This window comes from Dromiciops gliroides, chromosome 2 (assembly GCF_019393635.1).
Source record: "Dromiciops gliroides isolate mDroGli1 chromosome 2, mDroGli1.pri, whole genome shotgun sequence".
Lineage (NCBI taxonomy): Eukaryota > Metazoa > Chordata > Mammalia > Microbiotheria > Microbiotheriidae > Dromiciops > Dromiciops gliroides.
The window spans coordinates 447,635,923-447,651,762 of NC_057862.1; the positions used below are offsets into that span (position 1 = coordinate 447,635,923).

A 15,840-nucleotide genomic window follows, 5' to 3' on the forward strand; every position below is an offset into this window, starting at 1 on the left:
GAAGGAGTGATATCGATTTTAGATTCTATTCATTTAAAATAAATATCATTCAGCATCAAATTACATTTATAGAGGGATTTTTAAATAAGAAGATCTTTATGTAGATTAAACATGAATTTTTAAGTTAATACATTCCATACATGAAGGCAAGAAAAGAAAAACTGGGGCCCTACACTTTTCAATTCTGTTCCAAAAATGAATTATAATTATATTGATAAATTTATTGAAAGCCTTACAGTATAGTAACTAAATAAAACATGATATGTGATTATTCAAGGTTACGTTTTTTAAATGTTTTATCTTTTATTTTCAATTCTTTGTAACAACAGATTTTAAAGGTATATCAACTTAGATAAATTGCTAAAAAAAAAAAAAGTCATCACTATGCCAACGCTGTTCATTAACTACTAAGGAAATTTGTACAAAATTCCTCTCCAGGCTACACTCCAGTCTTCCTATCCCGCTTTATCTGGAACTCTACCTCTACCCCTCTCTCTTTCTCAACTTCCTTTTATGTATTATCTTCCCTCATTAGAATGTCAGGTCCTTGAGGTCTGGGACTGTCTTTCTTTATGCTTGTATTTGTATTCTCAGGGCTTAGCTTAACCCACAGTAAGTGCTTAATGAATGATTGTTTAAAAATGAGAAGTATAAGGGGCAGTTAGGCGGTGTAGTGGATAAAGCACCGGCCCTGGATTCAGGAGGACCTGAGTTCAAATCCAGCCTCAGACACTTGACACTTACCATCTGTGTGACCCTGGGCAAGTCACTTAACTCTCATTGCCCTGCACCCCTCCCCACAAAAATGAGAAGTATATATCTAGCTTTTTGCTCTCTATATTTAATAATGAAGGGGTTTTAGTAGCATTTGCAATAGTAGAGACATTTTAGTTATTCATTTAACTACATTAAGAAGTCTTCAATGAAAGACATGGGTCGATAAATAGTAGTTGAAAGGAAAACATTGAGAATGAAAAAGCAGATACAATTATACTGAAAAGTATAATTTGGATACACACAGAAAATTTGTTGTGGACAAAAGGTAATTGGCTGGAGAAATAATTTAATGAGATAATATGTGTAAAGTATTTTGCAAATCATAAAGTATTATGGAAATGTCATCATTCTTGAGTAATATAAGGGAAAGAATTTGGAGGAGAAATGAACATATTCAAACTTGAAACTGGTATTCAACACTATTGTTATAGCAAACATTTGGTGATTTTTGCTTTCTATGTAAAGCTTTTTAAAAAAAAAATGTTCACTCTAATGTTATTTTGAAGTGATCTAAGTGAAAGTACACTTCTTCTTCTTGTTCTATCATTGTCTGATGCTCAGTGACCCCATGGACCACAGCTTACAAATACCATCAACAGGGTTTTCTTTACAAAGATGTTGGAATAATTCACTGTTTCATTCTCTAGTGAACTACTAGACTTACAAATTATAGTTGAAAAGTACAGTTCCTGTCATAAATGTTAAATGAGATTTTCTTTCTAAAAATTTCTTATTGTAAATACCATCACCCAAGTCTATGTTCTTGAATCTGCACACATTCAATTCAACAAGCATTTATTGAGTGCCTTCTGTATACAAGGCACTATGTTAGGCAGCAGCATCATGAAGACAAAAATAAAACAGATGTTGACCTCTAAGTGTTTAAATTCTACTGGAACTTACTGTGTATTGCATATAACAGCAGCATTTTTTGTTGTTGTTGGGGCAGGAGAGGAGGGAGTAAAAAGCTAACTTTCAGTTTATCATTGTATTATTGTGAGAAGATACTTTGGAATTTGAGTTGTATAAGAATAGGAGATGTGACAACTATTTGAATAAATATAAATTTAAATAAAATTATATAAATAAAGAACTGGCAAAAGGTTCTTACAATCTTATCTAATATATCCACCTATACTTCCAAAGGCTAGATGAAGAATTGTGATTCCATGGTTTAGTTCTTCTTGGGAAGAGGGAAGAGAAGGGATAAGGAAGGGTGAAGTCAATCATGTGCTCTCTCCTTGATAAAAATTCATAACTTCAGGTCTTTAAAAACCCTCCAGAAAATCTAATCTAGATGGAAAAGGAGAAATTAACTTTATGCAAAAGTTCCCATATGACCTTCACTCAGAATCCCCAACCCCTGGTCTTCAGGGCTGAACCAGAGAAAGAGAGAATAGTTTCATGGAAAATCTCTAGAATGAAACTTCAGGATAAGGAATAAAAGGTAAAAAGAGAGAAAGAAAATCAGTGATAAAGAAATGAATAGCTTTGAGGACAGAGCTTTGGGAATAAAGAGGAAGAAGCAATGAAAAAGTCATTAATTTTTGTAGAAAAAGAGAATTTTACATAGTGTTTCATCAAGGAAACACTCCGTGTTCCTTGAAGAAACAAAGTAGGGACTGTAATGATTGGAGTGATGCCACCTGCTGGAGAGTTACTGTAGGAAAGCTCCACCATGAGGAGAAGGAATGTGAGGGCAAGCCATGCGGCTCTTCCTTGGTGTCAGGAAGTAACATTTGCTCGTGGGTACTGTCTATCAAAGCTACCAGCCAATAAGCTTGGAGCTGTGTATACATGTGGATGAGATGTTCCCAGTTTCACAGGAGGTTTGTGGGATGAAGAAGGAAGTGTTGGTCCTTTTGGTTCCTCACCTCACCATGGCAGGTCAGATGATGAGGTCTCTTAGAAATAGTTGGATTTTTACCTTTCTCTCTGATCCTAATGCTCTTTAATAAATACTTAAACACTTAAATACTCTTGCTAAAGCTTATCATTTATTGGTGACCACTCATTAGATGTTTTAGACAGACTAGCTAGAATTTTAGCCCCTTACAATAGAATCTCTTAAATTACCTTCATGTTACCTGAGACATCCAACACTGGTCTTTAATGTTAGGCTATAAGAGAGGGGATTGTAGCTGCCTGCAGTATCTGCATTATCTGCTATTTTAAAAAATGTCTCGGACACATCACTACTAGTCTTTAAGACCAAAGTAGGAGGAAAAAAAAGATAATACTTTTCTGGGAAATGAGTTGGCAACTTCATGCAAACTGCCTCATATGACCCTGAAATGCCTAAGAATTGGCACATGGTATCAAACATTATACATAAAGTCAGAGAACCTCGGTCCAAATCCTCTCTGCCATTTACTATGTGTGTGACTTTAGACATGTCAGTTAGGCCCATACTCTAATCATATGATCATAGAAAACTCAAAGGCTATCTAATCCAACCCCTTCATTTAACAGATAACACACTGAGATGAAGTAACTTGCCCAGAAGGTAGTAAGCATCAGAGGTAAAATTTGAAACCAAGTTCTGACTCCAGATTCATTGCTCTTTCTACTATATCAGCTGCAACCTTTCTGGGACACAGTTGCCTATAAATCAAGTGTGTGACTTAAAAGATCTCTAAGGTCCCTTCAGCTCTAAATCCATAATACTATGAAAACTGAGGCAAAGTTGTAGCAGAGGGGGAAGTAGCTTTATATAAAATCTTCAATATGATACGGAGGCATCTAAGGTCTCCTCCTGGTCTTTAAAACTCAACTCTAGTAGACGAGAATAAAGCTTTATTTGCAGTCTCTTTTATGACTAGAACTAAGAATCATTCCTAGTCTATAAAGCCAAGCTAGTGGAAGAAATTTTAGGAGGATATGTGTCATGCATGGGCAAACTTCTGTGGGATCTGGAGGCAGCTGTTGGCCACTCCAAATTCAGGGCTGGATTACAGTCAAGAGTATGATGGTGGGTGGAAAAAAAATGTATGCACACATTTTTAAGTTTAATCTGCATTACAAATACATTCTTAGGTCTAGACAATTAACAGAACAATAAACCAAGTCTGATTGTTGTGTCTGCCAATTTCCTATGCATTTAAAATGCTGACATTGAAAACTTAACAGTGGCTCCAGCATATCTCAGCTCCATGTTATGCACAAGCATTTAAGATCTACTTCTGGTCTTTAGGGCTAAGATGTAGTAAAGAAGAAAGGAGTTTCATGCTAAACTTCCTGTGTGATCAGGGCTTCAAGGTACTTCTGATTGAGGTTAGTAAAAAAAAACATGCTGTGCAATCTCAAGAACACAACTTCAGGTCTTTAAGACCTAGGGTTAAGGGTAATAAATGTACAGAAAATGTGGTTAGAAAAAAGAGCATAGCCCCATACAACATCTGAGGAATGATCTATTGCTACTCTAGAAGACTATCAGAGGAGATAGGAGCTTCATGGGAAATCTGAATCATTCTAAGTGGTTGAGAATCTCTTTCCATAAATGTAAAGCTAGGTACCTAGAGAGAGAAACAAGACTATTGTTTGGAAAGAGGAAAGCAGCTGTATGCAATTCATAATCCCTGTGAAGGACTATCCCCTTGGCTCCCTAGCTGATTACTTTTCTCAACACTTCAAGTAAAATATCGAGTCACATCCATAAAATGGGTAGAAGTGTCTTTCACAATTATAGCTAGTGGAAGAATTATTAACCAAACAAGAAAAAGACCACAAAAGATAGAGTAATTTTAGATGCATGAAATTATAAGGTTTTTGGCACAAACAAAACCAAGGCACCTAGATTTAGAAGGGAAATTTAACTGGGGAAAATAATCTTTATATCAGAAATCTTCAGGATGGTTCCTAGTAACTCTTTTGTTTCATCCACATCTCCAGCTAATTACAAAGGCCTTAGGTTCGGCTTTGGTAATACAGTCCTAATAGCATAAGAAAGTAACAAGTAAGATAATTTTATAGTGTGCTTGTGTATAAGAGACAAATCTTGACTTTTATGATGAAGTGGGGTTTTTTACACTTCAACTCCAATAAAAATTGATGAACAATTTTTTTTTTTTTTTTTAGTGAGGCAATTGGGGTTAAGTGACTTAGCAGGGTCACACAGCTAGTAAGTGTTAAGTGTCTGAGGCCGGATTTGAACTCAGGTCCTCCTGACTCCAGGGCCAGTGCTCTATCCACTGCGCCACCTAGCTGCCCTTTTTTTTTTAGTGGACATTTCTAACCCTTTTTTCTTCTAACTAAAATAATATATACCTACAATTTAGATCTGTAAAGTTGTTGTTCATTTATTTCAGTCATGTCTGACTCTGTGACCCCTTTGGGGGTTTTCTTGGCAGAAATACTGGAGTTGTTTGCAGTGGTTGCCTTCTCCAGCTCATTTTACAGATTAGAAAAGTAAAGCCAAGGGGGTTAAGTGACTTGCCCAGAGTCACAGTTAGTAAGTTTGTGAGGAAAATAAGTCTTCCTGACTCCAGGTCTGATACTCTATCCACTGTGCCACCTAGCTTCCCAGAGCTGTAAAGTACCTTGAAATAATCATAGAACTGACCATCTGGTGGCTCCTAATTGCTGAATGGGAAAACTGTAGCAAGCAACTAGGAACAAGTAGCAGAAGCCAGCAGAAAGGCCTGCTTCTAAAAGCACATGGAAAAAGGTACAAAGGACCTCTTTGGTGTGGAAAAGTGTGCAGGGTAAGTGCTTTCTTAGATATAAAATAATCCGTTTACAGTCATAACTAAAACAACATATTTACACATTTAGTGTCCAGGTGAATATTAAATTTAAAAATTAAATACATCATAATTTCCTAGAAAATACAACATGGAGTTTAAAAAGCAAATTGTATGAAGGATGGTGGCCCTCTTCCAAATTTGCAGCTGATAGCATTGTAACCTACAGAGAACTCACCAAATCCAGGAAGAGGTTTAAGGTTAGTAGTCATAAGTAATAACAATAATAACAATACAACAACAATAATGATAGCATTTATATAGTACTTGAAAGTACAGGCAGAACTTTACACATTTTATTTCATTTGTTCCTCTCAACAACTCTGTGAGGTAGTGACTATTATTATCTCTGTTTTACAGATGAGGAAACTGATGCAAGCAGAGATTATGTGACTTGCCCAGGATCAGTAAATGACTGAGGCAGGATATGAACTCAGGACTTCCTGAATCTAGGCCCAGTGCTCTATCTACTGACCCACCTAGCTGCTAACTAAAATAATTATGACCATATTTCAAAGACCTAAAATAAATTTCCATTGTTCATCTCCCTAAGGACTTTGAAAAAGTCAATAGCAATTATATTTCATTACTGAACATTGATCTTTGGCTTTTCAGTGGTTATACAGTACCTAAGGTTTTTGTATTAATAGTATCACATAATTTTGTTTTCTCTAATTACTATACTCCTTTTTTAAATTGTAAGGACTTGTTGAAGTTTTCTAAGACAGGCAGGAAAATACCTCTATACTTAATCTGCCCTTTCTGAGACAAAAAGCACAAATGGGTCCTTCAAATGAAGCAGAACATGCTATGCCAGGAAGCGCTGAAGGCACAGCAATAACAGAGAAGTAGAAAAGGAGGTAAATAGTCTAAGAGTGTTGGCAAACACCACCCCTTTCAAATCTAAATCTTATCATCCTATGGCCAACAGGAGGAGAAAAGCTCTTTAGCTGCAGTAGGAGATGGCTTGGATCAGAAAATGAAAATTCATTTGACTAACCTTATGACTTCTCCACTTCTAACTGCTCTTTTCCATTTCACAAACCTCTTTTGAACATTCAAATGTTCATTTTAAAAATTAAGGAAAAACAGGAGCACCTAGGTGGTGCAGTGGATAGAGCACTGGCCCTGGATTCAGGAGGACCTGAGTTCAAATCCAGCCTCAGACACTTGACACTTACTAGCTGTGTGACCCTGAGGAAGTCACTTAATCCCAATTGCCTCACCAAAAACAAACAAAAAAACCCTAAGGTTTTTGCTAGTAACAATAGCATTTGTGTGACTCTTGTCCAGAGAGCGAGCAAGAGAGAGAGAGAGAGAGAGAGAGAGAGAGAGAGAGAGAGAAGAATGACTGAAGAAGCTGTGGTATATGATTATAATGGAATGGTATTGTGCTATAGAAAATGACAAACAGGATGATCCCAGAAATACCTGGAAAGACTTACATGAATTGATGTATAGTGAAGTGAGCAAAACTTGGAGGACATTATGCATAGTGACAGCAGTACTGTTAGATGAGCAATTGTGAATGACTTAACTACTCTCAGCAATACAATGATCCAAGACAATCCCAAGGGACTAATATGGAAGCATACTATCCACCCCCATAGAAAGAACTGAAAAAAAAAGAGCACTTGTAGATTGTACATATATAACCTATACCAGATTGGTTGCTGTCTTGTGGAGTGGGGAGGAAAGAGAGGGAGGGAGAAAAATTTGGAACTCTAAATCTTATGAAAATGAATGTTGAAAACTACCCTTACATGTAACTGGAAAAAAAATAAAATAAATGTTTGTTGCAAAGAAAAATATTTCATGGGCATGAGTAGAATATTCTGACTGTTCATAGACTATCTCTCTTACGCTCATTGTATGACTGACCCATTTACTATCCCAATCCCATCTTTTCTTGATGATGCCTTTTATACTGCTTCTTGAGTGCATGTCATGGTTGCAAATATGTTGCAGACTACCATAAGTACCTTCAATGTTCATTGAGTTATCTAATAGTTTGGCTCTCTGGAGATTATAGCGCTCATGTTTTGCAGATATATAGCATCACTAGAAGAATTTTAGTGTTCAAAAATGATGACTTTTGTGTCAGGAAGCAGTTTGGGAGTACTGAAAGGGCTGAACAATTTTCTAAATGCAATCCAACCCACTCTCCACCCATTCAGTTCTGGGTCCAGTTCATAGTCCATCTGGGGGTCCAACACTAAACAGTTGGAAGAGAGTGGTTTCTGATTTATTTGGGATAAATATCTACAGAAATCTCTAACACATCAACATAAATGGTAAGGGGGAAAATATTTCTTATTTATTAGTGAGTTTTTATAAGAATGTATGCATGTATGCATAGCATGTTCATGTAGAGAAGCAAGGGTCCCAAAGAAGAGGCTCACTTAAAGGGGTCAGCTTTAGAGAGACAAAGGCTAAAAATGATGAGTCAGTTTGACATGGTCATGTTTGCAAAAACCCTCAATAGTCAAAGTAAAGGGGGCCTTAAATATTTTTTAAATAATATAATGCATGTTTAAATAATAAGAATACATGTTTAATTTAGGACATGTACCAAGGATTGGCCCATTACAACAGGAAGTCCAAATGATTTTTACATAAAAACTGCCTTTAGCTCCCAGGAGCACAAAACAGGCAGTAAGTTGTACACAAATATGGCTGTACTTTGTCACCCCCCTGGTACATACAAGCTAATGTTATTATTCCTCCTAACATATGCACCGATTATCTGTTATGTTTCTGGTACCTATCTCCAGATTATAAAGTTGGAAGGGACCTGACCTCAGAAGCCATACAATCCACTAACCCCCACCCCCACACCCTCACTTCTCCATTTTACAGAGGAGAAAATTTAAGCTAAGGAAAGTTAAGTGATTTGCTCAAAATGAGGACATTGGAACTCTTGACTCCTTTCTTGTATTTCTGGTTTTATTCAGACCACAGTCCTGGCTAGTGGTGCGTGTTAAACATTTCATGATTGCATATTTCTTTAAGAAACAGAACAGATTCTTTGAGTTAGAAGGGACCTTAGAAGTCAATTAGTGTCCAAGTATAGAACACATACTCCTCGGCAATGAAAAATGCCACTGAAAATTAGAAGCTGAATCTGTTGGAAGGGGTTAAAGAGAATAAGAGCTTTGCCAGATATGCAAGAAGAGAAAAAAAGTGGGGGGAGGCAGAAAGAAAATAGAAGCAGTTAAAGAGGAGGAGGCGTAAAGCATTAATCATGATTCAGACTACCAACCACACTGAGCTCATTTTGCAAGCTGCCTGTAGCTGGAAAAATAAAGGAAATTGGAAGAAATTGGAAAGCAAATTACTGTAGAGTGATCTGAACACAGAGGAAACTTAATAAACATTTCGTGATCATTTAAAACTCAAAAGATTGTAATAAAGAAGCTTTTCTCAGTTCCCAGCAGTGTAGACTCTACTTGGAGGACAGGAGCTGACCTCCACAAAAACTTAAAATGATCACCAACAGCAAAGCTGGTAGCAGTGTGAGAAGTATTCTTCAAGTCCAGGACCATGGGAAATGCAAAAAGATAAAGTTCAGGAGTTCCAACAAAGTCCTGAGTTGGAGTTGGACTTCTGTTCTCCCCAAGTTGATGATCATGATATGTGACCTTTGGAAGCCTCAGTTTTTCTAGTTATTAAATGGGATCAGTTATACTTTATACTTCCCTACATTAGAGGAAAAAAAGACCTTAGGAATACTAAATGCTGAGTTAAGAATTGATTTCCCTGTGCTGAAAGATGGAAATTGTTTCTAGACTAATTTTCAATGTCAAATTTGGGGGTGAAAATTTTAAAAGATTACTTTTAATTTTTTTTAATTATAAGACTGTTTCTCCCCTCCAATCTCCCTAAACAAAGCCATTTATTATCCCAAGCCATTCCGCATTCTGCCTTGTAAGAATAAGAATGAGAATACACTGCTAAATGTCAAATTAGACCTCACAGTGACTTCGGTGAGAAAAGTTAAGAAGTATTTAGTGCTGGGAGCCCCAATTTCCTGCAATTGAGTGTTGTGTAGCAAAAGTTCTTTAGGAGTACAAGAGAAAAAAAATAGAAGTTAAGGTCTAAAAAATCAAGGGAGCCAACATTAAATAGATCTTATGAAGAGGGATAGGGAAATGGAGGGGGGAACACAAGGAAATTCCTTTACAAGACTCCAAGGAAACTTTCCCCTATTTTCTTATATGTAAAATGAGGGAGTTAAGAGTAAATTGATTTCTAGTCTCTTCTTTGAAATTCTAACATTCTCTGGTCTATATTTTAAGGTGCTGTGATTCTTTCTTTCTATCTCAGACATTTTAAGGTCCAATGTTCAACTCCTATCCCACATTCTGACCTCTGACCTCTGAATTATTATACAACTTTTATTATTTCTCATTACTCATGCAGGGACTAAATTTATGGAGCTCAGTGGCAAGAGAAATAGACTTGAATCAAGAAAGGCTTGAGTTTGAATCTTACTTTAAAATCACAGAATCTCCTTCAGTCTCAGTATCCTCATGTATAAAATGAGAATTATAATAACACTGAGCTCACAGCTTTGTAAAAGTGCTTTGTAAGCATTAAAGTACTAAATAAATTCTATCTATCATAATAATTATTAAATCATATACTGTAGGGGCAGCTAGGTGGCGCAGTGGATAGAGCACCGGCCCTGGAGTCAGGAGTACCTGGGTTCAAATCCGGCCTCAGACACTTAACACTTACTAGCTGTGTGATCTTGGGCAAGTCACTTAACCCCAATTGCCTCACTAAAAAAAAAAACAACAAAAAACAAAACAAAACAAAAAAATCATATACTGTATCCCCAGTGGCTAGCACAGTACCTGGCAAATAGTAGCTTAATAAATGCCTGTTGGCTTAACTTGCCTTAACTGGGGGGCTATTAAGCTGTATGAATGTATGCCCAATTTCCCCATCTTACATGTAAGCTCCACACAGGAGCTTTGATACTTTGTATCTCACATCATACCTTGAAAACGGTTTACATGTGTCAGGTATTCAATAAATATTTGTTGAATGAATGAGGGCTCAAAAAATACTTATTGGATTAAATTCTAAAAAGGAAATGGGAGGGGCAGCTAGGTGGCACAGTGGATAAAGCACCAGCCCTGGATTCAGGAGGACCTGAGTTCAAATCTAGCCTAAGACACTTGACACTTACTAGCTGTGTGACCCTGGGAAAATTACTTAACTCTCATTGCCCCACCAAAAAAAAAAAAAAAAAGAAATGGGGCCTTGTCTGAACTATTTACTGGAGGCAGATTTATACTACTATTTACAACAGGGGAGAGAAGGCTATTTTAGAAGCAATAAAAAGTAAAGAAAAGCAAGTATTGTCATTAGGTCAATCATTACTTTCAATCTGAACAAATAAAATTACAATCACATTAATTGCCTTGTAGCTATGAGCCTACTCATTTCATCTTTGATTCCTAGGAACGTGAATCTTGGCACCAGAAGTCACACAAAATTGGGTAGGAATGAGAAATTCACTTCCCTGGCCTCTGCTTATAATAAGGAATAAATCCATTGTTCTGGTCTCTGCTTATACCAAGGAATGAAAGATAAACAAGGCCCTTGATTAGAGCCTCCCTAAACTCCAAGCAAAGGTAATTTGTCTAATATGGAGGAGTACCAGTGTCACACTACAGGTTTGGTATACATAATAAGCAAACTGATAAGGCTCTTGTGCAAATTGTTAATTGAATCTGATGAACTGGTTAGCGGGAAGAAAAAAAACCTGCTAAGTCTTTTATAATAACTGATACTTCTCAGAGCCTTCTAAAATTCTAACATAAATAAGATGCAAATCTACTAATAACTGGGGTGATTAGCAAAGACACCTCTCTGTTTTGGATACTGGTAGGCTCAGAACATAGAAGCCAGGTCCCCTAATTGCTAGTTATTTCCAACATATTATTCATAGACAAGGCCTTATATAGGACTTTAAGTGCCTAACTTTCCTAGCCTGAGCATATTCTTTCTACACTTGTTATACAATAAGAGCCAGGAATATTATAGATACTTAATATAAATAAACTTGGGGAATTTATTTCCAAAGAAGCTTCTGAGTTCTCTGGAAAAAAGGAAAAATGTTGTTGTGACCCAGAAGCTGTGTCATGTGATAGTTTTTATACATTTTCTATTATCTGCTAAATCGTTTTTGCTATGGTGGCACCCTCTCTCCAAAAGTCAATCCTGTGAACAAAGGGTAAGAGTGAAGTCACCTGCCATCACCTCTGAGAAACAGATGGGACATAGCTAAGGGGAAAGAGCAGGAATCAAGAGCAGTGCAGTTCATTCTTTAAAGAAAAAACCAACAACTTAAATTCTAGCTTATTTCCATGAACAAGCTGTGTGACTTTGGACAAGTGACTTTCCCAGTCTGAGTTTCAACTTCTTCATCTATAAAATGTAGATTCTAAGGTTCCCTTAGCTACAATAATTGATGAACCTAATTATGTTGTTTGCCTCACCAGTAGTCCAAACTAAGCACATAATCACTGATTGATACTAACATACCACCCAGAAACTTAACCCCAGAAATATGGAAACTCTTCCCTATTCATCTAGGAAGAAGTCTGGCCAACTAGTCTTCAATCTCTATATCAGAGAGGCTATTGGTCACCTTGAGTCTCCTTAACAGTGATTTGAGGGCAAGTTTTGACATATTAAACATAGGAGAATAATTTCCCTTAATGAAATCGCCCATTCTCCTATTCTTGGTCCATACCCTACAACTCTTGAACAGTGTTCTGTACACAATAGGTGCTTAATAATTTTTTTTAATTGAACTGGATTGTCTTCTGAATATTCAGGGAAACTAAGGATAGACAAGTGTTTTTTCTGTTGCTCCAGTAAGGAGGGAAAGGCTGGACCCAGAGGGAATTGCCTAAGTGGCCGAAATACTAAGCCCAATGTCCCAGGCATGTATGGACCTTCTGTCCTCTTCTGAGATCCTTTAAGTCTGCCTGATTGAAATCCTATTCCTAAATGTATCCAAAAACAACTTCTAGCTTCCCACATGCTCCAGCTCGCCTCTTGGACTGAACTGATGATAGGATTTAGATTTCAGGATAAAGGGTCTTCTTTCTCAAGACAGTCTCAAAATCCTCTATCAACCCAAAGTCTGAATAAATATGGCCTTTATCCTCCATAACTCCTCTGTCCTTATGCTTGCAGATGACTTCACTGTCAAACCATCTGTTAATTCAAATTATTATTACCAAACCATCTGAGTAGTTTGGAGGAAAGAGAAAGATATTTTCCCACAAATCTCTCTCTTTCCTAATAAATAAATAAGAAGATGCTTCGGAGGTAGTAATGGGGCCATTTTGCCCATTGTTCAGGGTAGTTCCTTGTTGTATATTTGTAGAAGATTTTCTGAGTCTGAGTTTATGAAACGAATTTGGACAGGAGACTTTCCTATTTCCTAGGCTGGGGGGAAGGCAACAAAGATGGAGAGGCAGTGTTGCTGTTTTTAAGGCTAGCAGATCATGAGGGAAAACCTTTCCCAATATCCAGCCTAGATTTTCCTTGGCTAAATAACATTTTAATCCTCCTATTTATGGCCCCTCGGACCACCCAAAACACAGATCTTTCCCCCACCATCATACTTCTGTTGTAGTTATCATGTCCCCTGTCAGTCACTGTTTAGGAAAGCTCAGTGGCTGAATCAATGAGTGTTCTCATCCATTCAGCACTACTGGGTCAAAGGCTTCTAAAGAAAGTTGTTTGTAAATGTTGGAGGGACCAAAGCTCATCTTTAAAGTTACTTTGAAGTTATAGTACTTCGTCTTCAAACACACAATGCCTTCCCAGTGCCTGTCACACAGCTGTGAAATATTGATGTTGGCTACTACTATGTAAGAGAAATAAAGTCCTCTTTCCCCTTTGATTTTCCTTCTGTATTTATCTTAATGTAATCTTTCACCTTCTGCCTGGGCTGTTTCCATTACGGCCTGTAACTTCTGACCTGTTGACTCTCCAGTGTGTCTCTCAGCACCACCCTGCCCACCCCCAGCCCCCAACAGAGTCCTTTACCCCAGCAATTTTCCCTGCCCCTGCTCTGACACATCAGGATGGGTTAACCTATGATTAATACTTACTGGGCCAATGCTTAAAGCAGATCAAGCACTTTTGCACCTGCCCTTTGGTGGAAACTCTGCAGGCTCTTCCTTATTGCTAAGGAGGGGTAGGAAGGCTAGAGACCAGGGAGCCATATCTCTGCATTAACTTTGAAGAATCACTAGAATAATAAACATGAAAGCCCCAGTATTACCTAGGTGGGAGAACTTGTTTCCAGCACTTAGAAAGGGGGCTGATATGTTAATAAATGTTTGTTTATTGACTTATTTTTCAATTTTATAGATATTCCTGGGCAGCAGAGATGCTGAAACACATGCCAAGTTTACAATAGGAACAAAGTCTAACTATTAAATTCCATATTCAATGTGAATCAGTCTGGGTTATGTCAGAATGATACTCAATGGAAGTCTGAGTTTTCCTTTGGACTCTCACTTGTGCATCATTTTGCCCACACAAAAGCAAGTTGAAAAGAAGAGGGAACGGAATCCAATATTTCTCCTTCCCCTCCAAATTGGGAGTAAAACATTTCTTACTAGCTCAAACAGGTGGGTGGGAGAGTTCTTGAAGTAAAAAAATAAATAAATAAAAACAAAAACAAAAAACAACACCAAAAAAGGGTTGAAAAGAATAACCAGTGGCAGGTTTGGGGTATTGCAAATGGGTCACCCCAAATCCATGCTCTCCCATCCTAAAAAACGCTATCAGATCGGTATTTCTAAAATACTCCTTGTAACATGACTCATTTACTAAAATACCTTCAGTGTTTCCCCACTGCCTTTAGTACACGTTCCAAACTCTTTAACTTGCCATTTGAGACCCTCCAAAACCTAGGGTCAGTTATTCTTTAAAATTTTACCCATCTTTTGAGGCCTAGCTCAAGTTTCATCTGTTTCGAGAAGAATACTTTAAACGTTTCAGCCTAGTGTCATCTTTGTTCTCCTTCTAAATGCCTATAGTACTTTTAGTTTCTGCTCCTCATTTGGCAATTTAGCATATCCTGTCTTCTTTTCTTCTTATCTTTTCAGGTCTATGCCTTACTTCCTCAACTAGATATTAAGAAACATTCAATTCAACAAACTTTAATATATTCTAATTGCAAGGCTTTGTGCTAGGTTCTGAGGCAAGCTTTCATTTTACTAGAATTATCTCTTATTTCTTTCAGTTCCCCTCAGGGACTAGCACAGTTATTTGCATATAGTGGGTAGGTGTTTGGTAATATCTACTGACAGTTTGACCATTTCTTCCTTTGTTAATCATTCCTGACAGCCACAAAATCACTGGACTTCCTAAACTGATATAAAGTTCCAGAATGTTCCCACAGAAAGTTACCTGTAAAGGTCACTTAACCAAATGCCTTCAATTTACAGAGAAACTGAGCTCCTCCCCACCCCCAAAAAGGGAATGACTTGCCTACCATCACAGAACAAATTAATGTTAAAGCTTAAACTGTATATATTTCCTGGATTCCCAGTACAAAAAGGACTTTTATATGGGAGGAGGAAGTAGAGCATCATGGGAGAAGCACTAGAACTGGTATCCAAGAACCTAAAAAATTCTAACTCTGCTGCCATCTATCTGACCATGTGACCTTGGGCAAATCACTTCCCTCCTTCTGGCTTCAGTCTCCTCATGCATAAAATGAGGGTCATGGACTGGATTGTTTCTAAAGTCTCTCTGGGACCCTGATTCCACAGAGCTGGGTTATTTCCTAAGAGATGAAAAGCACAAACAACAATCCAAAAAGTCCTGTTGGGGGCAGCTAGGTGGCACAGTGGATAAAGCACCGGCCCTGGATTCGGGAGCACCTGAGTTCAAATTTGGCCTCAGATACTTGACACTTACTAGCTGTGTGACCCTGGGCAAGTCACTTAACCCCAATTGCCTTACCAAAAAAAAAGCAAAAGGTCCTGTTGGCTGAGGATAGGAAAATTCCACCACCCCCTCTGGCTCCCTTCGCTCCCACAATAGTTTAAAAGACGCCAGGAGGGAAACATTGAGCCTTGATTTGGTCTCAAGGTGGGGCAGGAGAGAAGGTTCTTCATTCAGATTACAGGGTTTAGAGCTTGAGAGGGCAACAGAAACATTGAGCCCAGTCCTCTCATTTGAGAGATAAAGAAACAGAGATGGAGAGGATTAGTCAAGGACATGCAGGTACTAGCAGCTGGGCTAGATTTGAACCTGGGATTTCTCGTTCCTA

At 37.7% G+C, this 15,840-nt stretch overlaps 1 protein-coding gene across 1 annotated transcript in view; it reads right to left on the reverse strand.

Annotated features, from left to right (window-relative positions):
- ZNF831 (zinc finger protein 831) overlaps positions 1 to 15,840 on the reverse strand; it is a 99,024-nt gene that overhangs the window by 19,863 nt on the left and 63,321 nt on the right. The window lies entirely within an intron of this gene.